Genomic DNA, 12,320 nt, shown 5'->3' on the forward strand with positions numbered 1-12,320 from the left:
GTAACCACATGGGTTTTCACCAGGTGCTCTGGTTTCCTCCCACACTCCAAAGACATGCAGGTCTTTTAGGTTAATTGGCTTTGGTAAAAATTGTATATTGTCCCTGGTGTGTAGATATTTGGCAGTGTACGGGGTAATCGCTGATCGGCACAGGCTCGGTGGGTGGAAGGGCCTGTTTCTGCGCTGTATCTCCAAACTAAACTATACTACATTTAAGAACTCTGATCTCAGTCAGAATAATAATTATAATAATAATGTATTTTATTTATATAGCGCTTTTCATATACTCAAAGACGCTTTACAGAGATTTAGAGAACATAGGGAAATTAATAAATAGATAAATAAGTAAATAAATAAACGAACAGAGAAAGGAGACAGAAGGTGAGGTGACCTTCAGTGGTTGAAGGCAGTACTGAACAGGTGAGACTTCAGCGAAGTTTTGAATGTGGTGAGTGTGGAGGAGTCTCTAACGTTTTGGGGTAGTGAGTTCCATAGGGTGGGAGCAGCGATGGAGAAAGCCCTGTCCCCCCAGGATCTGAGTTTGGTCCGGATGTGGGGGGATAGGAGATTGGCAGCAGCAGAGCGGAGGGTGCAGGTGGGAGTGTGCCTGTGGAGGAGGTCAGTCAGGTAGGATGGGGCCAGGTTATGGAGGGCTTTGTAGGTAAATAGGCAAAACCATCTTAAAATTGGAGCTTCAATAACTCCAAGTGAAATCAGAAAATTTTCCTTTCACACAAAGGTGAGTGTAAATCTACTTGTAAAACTGCAATGTTGGGTTGATCAGGTCTAACCCAGTCACTTGGCGTAAAGGACGAGGTAACTTCAATGAATTTCAAAAATAATTAATAGAATTACATAGCATGGGATGACACCATGTGGCCTGCTACACCTGGCCTAGTTATTTGAAGTCTATTAGTTTCTGTTTCTTATGCAAATTTGTTCCCTTGTAGTCTTCAAGTCATAGAGCTATACAGCACGGAAACAGGCCCCATAGCCCAATTTGTCCGTGCTGATCGACATGATGTCACATCGACACTAGTTCATTACATTTTGACTACATTTGCCTGCATTTCACCCATATCCCTCTAAACCTTTTCTATCCATATACCTTTTAAATGCTGTTGTAGCATCTGCCTCAACTACCTCCTCTGGTAGCATGTTCCATATACCTACCACCCACTGTGTGAAAAAGTTGTCCCTCAGATTCCTATTAAATCTTTCCCTCTCACTTTAAAACTACGTCCTCTGGTTCTTGAATCCCTACCCTGGGTGAAAGACTCTGCCTATCAGTTCCACTTCAACGAGTTGTCAAATTCCCTTTGGAAGTTGCCATTGGGTCTGTTTCTTCAGACCACAACAGCCAGATCACAACAGCCCGTGATCTCTTCATCTCTAAACTACGTGGAAGTAGTTTGCAGAACCTTCCAGTTCCTCTGTCTGTTCTATCAACACCCCTCACTCTCCAATCACCTCTGTTAAATCTGCACAATCTAGTCCAATGCAAGGAAGACAATCCCAACTCTTCTAGTCATCATTTAACGGGAGATATTGGAGCTCCATAAACATTTCCTCTATTTCCCAGAAAGCAGAGAACCTGTCCAGGGTTTTGACTTGCTGTCCTCTTCATATCATCATCATATATCTACAGCCGGAAACAGGCCTTTTCGGCCCTCCAAGTCCGTGCCGCCCAGTGATCCCCGTACATTAACACTATCCTACACCCACTAGGGACAATTTTTACATTTACCCAGCCAATTAACCTACATACCTGTACGTCTTTGGAGTGTGGGAGGAAACCGAAGATCTCGGAGAAAACCCACGCAGGTCACGGGGAGAACGTACAAACTCCTTACAGTGCAGCACCCGTAGTCAGGATCGAACCTGTGTCTCCGGCGCTGCATTCGCTGTAAAGCAGCAACTCTACCGCTGCGCTACCGTGCCGCCTTGTTTGGCCCAACTCCAATAATGCATACGTGTTTTTCCATTGGGAGCTTTTTTTTAGATCACTGGTTCCTTTGTGTAATGGTGGTCACTCCTCACTTTCTGCCCCACATCTACCCACTCCAAACACAGCGTTAGATGTTCTTTCAATTTGCTTTTTTTTCCATTCGGTAACACCGATGATGCATTCCAGTTAAGTATTTGAAGAGTTTTATAAATAACTATGAGTGACCATTCTGCTCCTTCATTTCAGACTGTTGTTCAATAAAATGATGACTAACCTGCAGCTCATCTCTATTTAACATGCGACGAAGAACATACAACAGTACAACACCAGGCCTTTCTGCCCACAATGACAGTGTTGATGCACAATGACTCTAAACTAACCTTCTCTGCCTGCAAGTGCAAGTGATCCACATCCCTCCATATCAATGGGCCTATCGAAAAGCTTCTAAAGTGCCTCTATCGTCTCTGCCTCCACCACCACCACTGGAAAGTAGTTCCAGGCACCCACCACTCTCTGTGTAAAAAAATGTTTTCCCTATCTGTACATCTTATTATTTTATATATTTCTAATCAAGTTTCCGCTCAGCCTTTGACGCTCCAGAGAAAACAATCCACGTTTGTCTAAACTTGGTGCTAAAATCCAGGCAGCATTCTGGTCAGTCTCATCTGCACCCTCTCCAAAGCGTCTGCATCATTCCTGTAATGGGGCGACTAATACTAGACAATAGACAATAGACAATAGGTGCAGGAGGAGGCCATTCAGCCCTTCGAGTCAGCACTGCCATTCAATGTGATCATGGCTGATCATTCTCAATCAGTACCCCGTTCCTGCCTTCTCCCCATACCCCCTGACTCCGTTATCCTTAAGAGCTCTATCTAGCTCTCTCTTGAATGCATTCAGAGAATTGGCCTCCACTGCCTTCTGAGGCAGAGAATTCCACAGATTCACAACTCTCTGACTGAAAAAGTTTTTCCTCATCTCAGTTATAAATGGCCTACCCCTTATTCTTAAACTGTGGCCCCCTTGTTCTGGACTCCCCCAACATTGGGAACATGTTTCCTGCCTCTAACGTGTCCAACCCCTTAATAATCTTATACGTTTCGATAAGATCTCCTCTCATCCTTCTAAATTCCAGTGTATACAAGCCTAGTCGCTCCAGTCTTTCAACATATGACAGTCCCGCCATTCCGGGAATTAACCTAGTAAACCTACGCTGCACGCCCTCAATAGCAAGAATATCCTTCCTCAAATTTGGAGACCAAAACTGCACACAGTACTCCAGGTGCGGTCTCACTAGGGCCCTGTACAACTGCAGAAGGACTTCTTTGCTCCTATGCTCAACTCCTCTTGTTATGAACGCCAACATTCCATTGGCTTTCTTCACTGCCTGCTGTACCTGCATGCTTCCTTTCAGTAATACTGCACATTATACTTCACATACGGCCTGACTAAACCCTTATTAAGCTGCCACGTGACTAATATATTAAATGCCCCGACTGATAAAAATAACCATACCATACACATTCTTTAACTTTCTATCTACTTGCCATTTTCAGGGAGCTCTGGACCAGGACCCACGATCTCTCTGTACAACAATGCTATTAAGGGTCTTGCCATTAACTGTGTACTTTCCCTTTACAATCGGCATATTGCTGCAGTGGTAGAGCTGCTGCTTCACAGCACCAGAGACCCCGGTTTGATCCTGAATCCAGGAGCTGTCTGTATGGAATTTGTGTGTCCTCCCTGTGACCGTGAGGGTTTTCTACAGGTGCTCCGGTTTCCTCTCACATTTCAAACACGTGCAGGTTTGTAGGTTAATTTGCTTCTGTAAATTGCCCCTAGTGTATAGGAAGTGGATGCGAAAGTGGGATAACATAGAACCAGATCAATGGTAGGTGTGGATATGGTGGGCCGAAGGGTCTGTTTCCACGCCGTATCTCTACACTAAATTAAACTAGACTAAACTAATCCATGTTTCTGCCCTTTCTCTGTAAACATTTCCTCATAGTTTTTCAAAATAATGAGAGAGTTTGTGGAAGAAGATAGAGGAAGTTATAAACGTTGCCAAGTGTCGTAATAATCAGATGAAAAAGAAACAAAATAATTGTTAATAATCCAGCAAACAGATGTGGAAAAATCTTTACACTCAGGACAGTTTGGGGATTCTGAAACCGTTCTGAAAACATGATGGAGACAGCGTTCTAAAATACAAGAATTCTACAAATATTTGAGGACAAGAAACGTGTCATTTTTCCTTATGGAAAAATAAGGATGGGGATCCAAACAATGGTCTCCATTTGTTCTAAATGTTTCACTGAACACATCAATAAATTCAGCAGAGTCAGTCCCAAGATATCTCAGAAAAGCCATGGTCAAAAGCAGGATGGCACGGTGGCATAGTGGTAGAGCTCCAGTCTTACAGCGCCAGAAACCCGGGTTCAATTCTGGCTATGGGTGCTTGTCTGTACGGAGTTCGCACATTCTTCCCGTTACCTACGCGAGTTTTCGCCGAGATCTTCGGTTTCCTCCTACACGCCAAAGACGTCCAGGTTTGTAGATTAATTGGCTTGGTATGAATGTAAAATTATTGTAAAAATGTCCCTCGTGTGTGTGTAGAGTGTTAATGTGTGGGGATCACTGATCGGTGCGGATTCGGTGGGTCGAAGGGCCTGTTTCCGCGCTGTATCTCTGAACTAAACTAAACTAAACAATGATAGTGCACTAGGAAACCCAGCACAGTGAAGTCAATCGGTAAATACCAGCAACTTACCACAGGAAGTCAGACAACCTGAAATAGACTGAGAAACCCAACATTGCAGTAAAGAAAACCCTTCCCTAAAACATCTCAATGTAATGACAAAAATTATGAAATAAACCTCCCATTGCACTTCACCCAACATGATGATGCAATATAATTATGCAGGTTGTACCCCACGACCTGTGCGTATGTGGACAGAGTGGAGAAGCTGGGCAGCTCTCTTTGGCACAGAAGGGAGAGCCAGGAGATTTGACAGAGGTAATTAAAATCTTAAAGTGTTAGGACAGAAGAGATGGGAAGGGCCGGTCGCCCAATGTAGAAGGGCCAAGAGCTCGATGTAGGATGAACGTGATTCAGACAAGTGGCACAAGGAACTTATTTTTCTCACAAGCTTGTAGTCGATGTCTTGAGCAAGGGTAGTTGTGGGCACAGATTCAAGAACGTTCAGAAGAGGGCAAGATAAATATCTAAAAGGATAGAATTTGCAGAGTTACGGGCATAATCGTGGGAGTGGAGCTAGATGGTTGTACATGTGTGGAGCCAGCAGAGAACAGACAGGCTTAACACAGGCTTAAAACACAGACAGGCTTAATGGTCTTTGTGGATGCTGTGACCACAACTTTTCAGTTGTACAGGGCCCTAGTGAGACCGCACCTCGAGTACTGCGTGCAGTTTTGGTCTCCAAATTTGAGGAAGGATATTCTTGCTATTGAGGGCATGCAGCGTAGGTTTACTAGGTTAATTCCCGGAATGGCGGGACTGTCATATGTTGAAAGACTGGAGCGACTAGGCTTGTATACACTGGAATTTAGAAGGATGAGAGGAGATCTTATCGAAACGTATAAGATTATTAAGGGTTGGACACGTTAGAGGCAGGAAACATGTTCCCAATGTTGGGGGAGTCCAGAACAAGGGACCACAGTTTAAGAATAAGGGGTAGGCCATTTATAACTGAGATGAGGAAAAACGTTTTCAGTCAGAGAGTTGTGAATCTGTGGAATTCTCTGCCTCAGAAGGCAGTGGAGGCCAATTCTCTGAATGCATTCAAGAGAGAGCTAGATAGAGCTCTTAAGGATAGCGGAGTCAGGGGGTATGGGGAGAAGGCAGGAATGGGGTACTGATTGAGAATGATCAGCCATGATCACATTGAATGGCGATGCTGGCTCGAAGGGCCGAATGGCCTCCTCCTGCACCTATTGTCTATTGTCTATTGACCATGCAGATTCCTGTACTTACAAAATACCTACTCCCTTCAGGAGAGCAGTGAAACAACAGTGGCAAACATATCGAGTCGGAATGTAGAGCGGTCGGGGAAACTGGGAAAGGAGATGTGCGGAACGAGTTTTTTTTTTACAGAGAGTGGTGGTGGAAGCAGATACAATTGTGGCATTCAAGAAACCTGTATACAGACAAATGGATTCGCAGGAATCACGGATCACGTCCATGTCAATGGAGGGGGAGGGGGGGTCACGGTGAGGTGGAATGGTGGGAGTTTTAGGTTTTGCAGCAAAGGAGGGGAATAGCAATATACGCGATGATGGGGCTGCACCCGAGGAAGAAGTTTTTTTTTAGATTTTAGAGATACAGCGCGGAAACAGGCCCTTCGGCCCACCGAGTCCGCGCCACCCAGCGATCCCCGCACATTAACACTATCTTACACACACTAGGGACAATTTTTACATTTACCCAGTCAATTAACCTACATACCTGTACGTCTTTGGAGTGTGGGAGGAAACCGAAGATCTCGGAGAAAACCCATGCAGGTCACGGGGAGAACGTACAAACTCCGTACAGACGGCGCCCGTAGTCAGGATCGAACCTGAGTCTCCGGCGCTGCATTCGCTGTAAGGCAGCAACTCTACCGCTGCGCCACCGTGCTGCCAAGATGCAGTGGGAGGGCTCAATGAACAATGAGACGTGGAAGTCGGGAAACAGCGAGAGACAAAGGGAGGTCGGCAGTGCAGCATGGAAGGAGCGATACTGGTGAAGGCGGAGGAAAATGCAGTGGAGGAGAGAAGGAAGAGAAAGAAGGGAAGAGGGAAGTGGAGTGCAAAGGGAAGAGGGAGGTGGATTGATGGGTACTAAGATGCCGGGGAAGGGCAAAGTTGGAGTAATTGGAAGAAAAGTTCAGCGAGGAAAGACAAGTCAGCAATAAGAATTCTTAAGGCCTTTTGCACCAAAATTATTTAGGCCCCCATGATATCCCATCCTCCACTTCTGTGCCCGACTTTTAAGGGAGTGACTGCTAAGGGTGAGAGATTGGTCGGCAGCCACAGTGCCTAATGGAAAATAATCTGTAGTCTCAGTTGAAGTGGTTGTCAGCTAGCAGATTTACAAGCAATGAGACAAAGTAAGGTCTTGCAAAATGGCAGTTATTTTTACAAATTTCACAAGGCACTAATGAACCTGCAGGACGAGAGGCCAAGATGAAAAGAATAAACCGAGGATCAGCTCAACTTTCATTGTGGAAATGTTCACGTGGCTGGGGTGGAGATGGTTTGGAAGGTAGGTGTTTGACTCCGGTATGTGTTGTGCGCTGGGGCTGGGGGCTCCCAGGGATTGACACAAACAGTATATCCTATGGTGTTAATGTTGGTTTTAATCCCTTCCTGCTCAAGAGTTTGACGACATTTGGGACAGAGGTGGTAAAGCATGTGGTAAAGCCTGCCTTCCTTTCTAGAACTTGCTGGAGTTTAGAAGGATGAGGCGGGACCTCATTGAAACTTATCGAATAGTGAAAGGCTTGCATAGAATAGAAGTGGAGAGGATGTTTCCACTAGTGGGAGAGTCGAGGACTAGAGGTCATAGCCTCAGAATTAAAGGAAGTTCCTTTAGGAAGGAGATGAGGAGGAATTTCTTTAGTCAGAGGGTGGTGAATCTGTGGAATTATTTGCCACAGAAGGCTGTGGAGGCCAAGTCAATGGATATTTTTAAGGCAGAGATAGATAGATTCTTGATTAGTACGGGTGTCAGGGATTTTATGGGGAGATTTCTTCACTTGGAGAGCAAAGAATCCCTGGAATTCTCTACTGGAGGGCTGTGGAGGCTCAGTCACCAAGTATCTCGAGATTGATTATTTGAGTATCAAATGAATCATAGGCCTGAAGTGCTGAGGTGTAAGATCAGACGTGATCTCGCTGACTGATCGAAACAGGCATGCAGGCCTGATAAGCCTTCTGTTGCCTCTACCTTTGTTCTTAATTAAAACGTATGAGAAACAGAAGATAAAATGCAAACATTGAACTCTCTGAATTAGCAAGGGAAAGGTTTCAAGGGAAGCAAAAGGGGCTACTCCTACGGTCACAAAACCTGGTTGGCATGAACGGTTTGGGCCGAAGGACCTGTTTCCGTGCTGTATGACTCTACGATTGTCTTGTAAGGTGCACTGACTGAGAGCGGGAGTTAGTTGCCATTGTTTCAGACCTGGGCTGGTATCCACAGCTGGACAGCCACTGGGTTCGGGTCAACAGAGCAGGATGTAACACGGTGGGCAGTGACAGGGGCAGGAGAGGCCTTCTCAACCTTCCCCGTGGCTGCACCACTGCAGACCATCTACCCCAGATCACCTGGCCATCAACTCCCCCAGTCCCGATGCAAGGTTTGGCCACCAAATGTCCACCATCCCCCTCCCTCCCTCCCTCCACAGATGCTGCCTGACCCACTCAGTTCCCCTGCAGTTTGTTTTTATCGTATCCCTGATCTTTTAAAAATATTGTTCTTAGACAGTCCCCCTAATTTAGGAGATTAGTTTAACCTGGCGGCATGTTTGGGATGGACATTGTGGGTCAAAGGGTCTGTTCAGGTGCTGCATCAGTCCGATCCAAAACATCACCTATCCATGTTCTCCAGGGATGCTGCCTGACCCGCTGAGTTACTCCAGCACTTTGTGTCTTTTTTTTGGTAAACCAGCATCTGCAGTGCCTTGTCTCTACTGTTCCTGTGCTGTTCCATGTTCTAACTTTCCACTCCCTTCTCCTGTATCTCTATGCACTGTAAATGGATCGATTGTAATCACGTATTGTCTTTCTGCTGACTGGTCACTGAGACCCTATTATCTTTGTTGAGCACAGCAGGGGGATGGTGGGCAGGTGGGCTGGATAGTCTGAACCTAGATCCTCTCAGTCGCCAACCCCCCTCCCCCAGACATCAGACAGACCACTACACTCCCCGCCAACTCAAGACCACTTTACTTGCATTAATAATTCGTGAAAGTCTATTTTTTTAAAAAAGTTTCAGCATTAGAGTTGATTTGAAGGGCTTGTCCCCGGTTTAAAGTTCAGCGTCAAACCACAGAGTGCTGGAGGGACACGGCGGGTCAGGAAGCATCTGTGGAGGGGATGGGTGGGCGAAGCTTCGTGGTCGGGACCCTGCTTGGTTCAGATTTTAAAAGCTCGGTATGATGATAGTTTGTTTGAACACAGCGATCCCCCACCTTGCTGTGTAGCAGCGGCTCTGGGACCAGAGCCCGGGACTGGTACAAGTGCCCGGGTCTATTACACAGGTGACCGGTCTCCTGATCTGGGACCAATGACTGGTCTCCGGGACTGGCACAAGCGGCCGGTCTTTAGTAACTTGTCCGTTTCTTTGTTGAACTGAATGAAGGCGCATGTTGCAATCACAAGCGCCTGGACAGTTGGTTGGGCAGAAAACAGCCCAGACTGTAAGATAGAGGAGGGCTGCGCCTCTTTTTTTCACGAGCAGCCAGCTCTTGTACGGTCGGTGTCAAACCATCTACATGACCCTTGGACGTGCCACCTGCCGTTGTTCCTTTCTGTCCATAAACTACCTTTCCATCAAATTCATCCACTTGGAATTCATCCCGGGACTGGTACAAGTGGCCGGTGTCCTGATCTGGGTCTATCCCCGGGTCTATTACAGGTGACCGGTCTCCTGATTTGGGACGAGTGGTCCCCGGGTCTATTACAGGTGGCCGGTCCCTCGGGCTGGGACGAGTGGTGGGTCCCGGGTCCCCGGGTCTGTTACAAGTGGCCGGTGCCCGGGTCTATTACAGATGACCGGTGTCCTGATCTGGGACGAGTGGTGGGTCCCGGGTCCCCGGGTCTGTTACAAGTGGCCGGTGCCCGGGTCTATTACACAGGTGACCGGTCCCTCGGGCTGGGACGAGTGGCCGGTCCCGGGTCCCCGGGTCTGTTACACAGATGACCGGTGTCCTGATCTGGGACGAGTGGTCCCCGGGTCTATTACAGGTGGCCGGCCCCGGGACTGGTACAAGCGGCCGGTCCCCGGGTCTATTACACAGATGACCGGTGCCCTGATCTGGATCGAGTGGCCGGTCCCGGGTCCCCGGGTCTATAACAAGCGGCCGGTCGTCCCCCCCCCGGCTCCCCGGCTAGTCCTTACCTGCAGCTTCAGGGGTTCCTCCCGAGCCCGCTCATCCTGCCCCGACCTCGGCGACACGGACGGGCCCGGCGGGGAGAGGCGGGGAGGGGAGGGGATGGAGAAGGAGAAGCGGTCTCGCTGTAGTTTCCGCTGCTTAGTCTGAGCCTCGGCGCCACATCCGCTCCTCTGAGCTGAGCCTGAGCCTGAGACTGAGACTGAGCGGCCCCTGGGCTCCTGGAGGGTCGGCCTGGCCTGGCCCGGGGGGGGGGTGGAGGGTCGGCCCGGGGGGGGGGTGGAGAGAGACCTCCGCCAGGGAATGACTTGAGCCCCCGCTCCCCCCCCAAGCGCCCCTGCTCTCCATTACACTCCACCTGTCTGAAGAAGTCTCTCCCTCCACAGATGCTGCACGACCCGCTGAGCTCCTCCAGCACTTTCGCTTTTTTTGCTCAAGGTTCCAGCATCTGCAGTTCCTCGTGTCTCCCCTTTTTGTTTGTCCTCTTCGGTCCCGATCCCCAGCAGCTCAAAGCAGAAAGAGTTGCGCTCTCCAGGTACTTTTTTAATATTTTAAAATAGGCTTAATTCATCATAAGTATATCTGACATGCACCTTCTTTACATTTACATAGACGTTTGTATTGTTACATAGGGTTATGTGGTCTTTTTGTAATGTTATTTAGTTGTAGTGTAGAAACAAGGAACTGCAGATGCTGGTTTGCAAAAATAGACACAAAGTGCTGGAGTAACTCAGCGGGTCAGGCAGCATCTCTATAAATGATGGTCAGTCTGAAGAAGGATCTCGACCCGAAACGTCACCCATTCCTTCTCTCCCGAGATGCTGCCTGACCTGCTGAGTTACTCCAGCATTTTGTGAATAAATACCTTCGATTTGTACCAGCATCTGCAGTTATTTTCTTATACTATATAGCATCTCTATAGAACATGGACAGGTGAGGTTTCGGGTCGGGACCTTTATTCAGAACTAATTTATAGTGTTTGCTCATTTTATGTAAAAGGCACCAATGTCTCTGTGCCTGTGGACAGGACACGCTTTGAGTGAGAGACGGTTACGCGGGACCCAACCCCTTAGGGCCCAGTGGCAGCAGCACCTCAGTTGCAACCAAGCTGTGATGCTTTTTGCAATGCATCGATGGAAGTTTGTAAGAGCCGTTGACAACATGCCAAATCTACACAGTCTCCTAAAGAAGTAGAGGTGTCGGTGTTTCATCTTGGCCAGAGCTTCAAAGTGGTTGGTTTACAACAGATTCTTGGTAACATTTACTCTGAGGAACTTGAAGCTCTCACCTACTTCCACTTCTGCACCATTGATGCTGATTGGAGAAAGTGCTTAACCATGCCTCCTGAAGTCGAGAACCAGCTCCATTTTTTTAAAATCAAAAATATTTATTCAAATATTAAAATAATAGATACAATACAATAAAACCAAAACAGAACCCACCACCAGAATACTATACAAACAAATATACCAATTGAAACTATTATACAATTATATTACAATCCCCATCCAGGATACATCCAATCCCCCGCGGTGCCCAGCGGTCCCGGAAATCCTCCAGGATGCCCGTGGACAGCGCGCAGTCCCTCTCCAACACCACCCGGGCGCGGATGTAACCCCGGAAAGGGGGTAGGCAGCTGGCTCGGTCAGAGCCCAGAGAACTAGCTCCATGGTGGTGTTGACAATGAGGGAGACGTTGTGGCCTGATACCACGTTGCAAAGCTCTCTATCTCCTTTCAGTACTCTATCTCATCATTGCTCAAAATCCAGCCCGCCACTCTGGTAGTCATCTGCAAACTTGTAGAAAGAGTTGGAGCAGAATTGCTGCTGTGCACCGCTGGTGCAGTAGAGTTCAAGCTGAGGGGCGCATTGAAGGTGCAGCCCATGTAAGGGGTTAACATTAGGAATGCAGCTGTGTGGGTTTTATTGCAGGAGTGTAAAAGCTCCAGCTCGGATTATATTGCTGGGACATCCTGGGGCATCCTGTTTGTCAGCATGTCACGGTTTATGGCTGATCCATCCTCTGATATCAGCAACCGGGGCGTTCAAAGCTTTGAAGTGTTAAGAAGAACATCTTGTCATGTGGACTGCCCTTTGTTCCCAAGAAAGAAGAGGTCACGATGGACACCGCCGGACATGGAGGTCCCGAAGGACACATAAAGATTTATAGGGCGTTGTAAACTTGCCATATAAGGCAGCGATGGGAAAATACTGGCACATGTATTTAGGGTATAAAAGGTGTGTAAATGTAAGCTTTCGGAG

At 47.5% G+C, this 12,320-nt stretch overlaps 1 protein-coding gene across 4 annotated transcripts in view; it reads right to left on the bottom strand.

The window, feature by feature from the left end:
* LOC144606261 (linker for activation of T-cells family member 2-like) overlaps positions 1-10,516 on the bottom strand; it is a 53,976-nt gene extending 43,460 nt beyond the window's left edge. For 3 of the 4 annotated variants that reach the window (XM_078422184.1, XM_078422183.1, XM_078422181.1), the window contains exon 1: positions 10,068-10,275. The gene's annotated coding sequence lies outside the window, so the exon portion shown is untranslated. Of the gene's footprint in view, positions 1-10,067; positions 10,276-10,417 lie in introns of those variants that run through there. The other variant, XM_078422182.1, reaches the window with a different exon arrangement.
* Between the last annotated feature and the right edge of the window lie 1,804 nt (positions 10,517-12,320).

Source organism: Rhinoraja longicauda, chromosome 26, assembly GCF_053455715.1.
Source record: "Rhinoraja longicauda isolate Sanriku21f chromosome 26, sRhiLon1.1, whole genome shotgun sequence".
Lineage (NCBI taxonomy): Eukaryota > Metazoa > Chordata > Chondrichthyes > Rajiformes > Arhynchobatidae > Rhinoraja > Rhinoraja longicauda.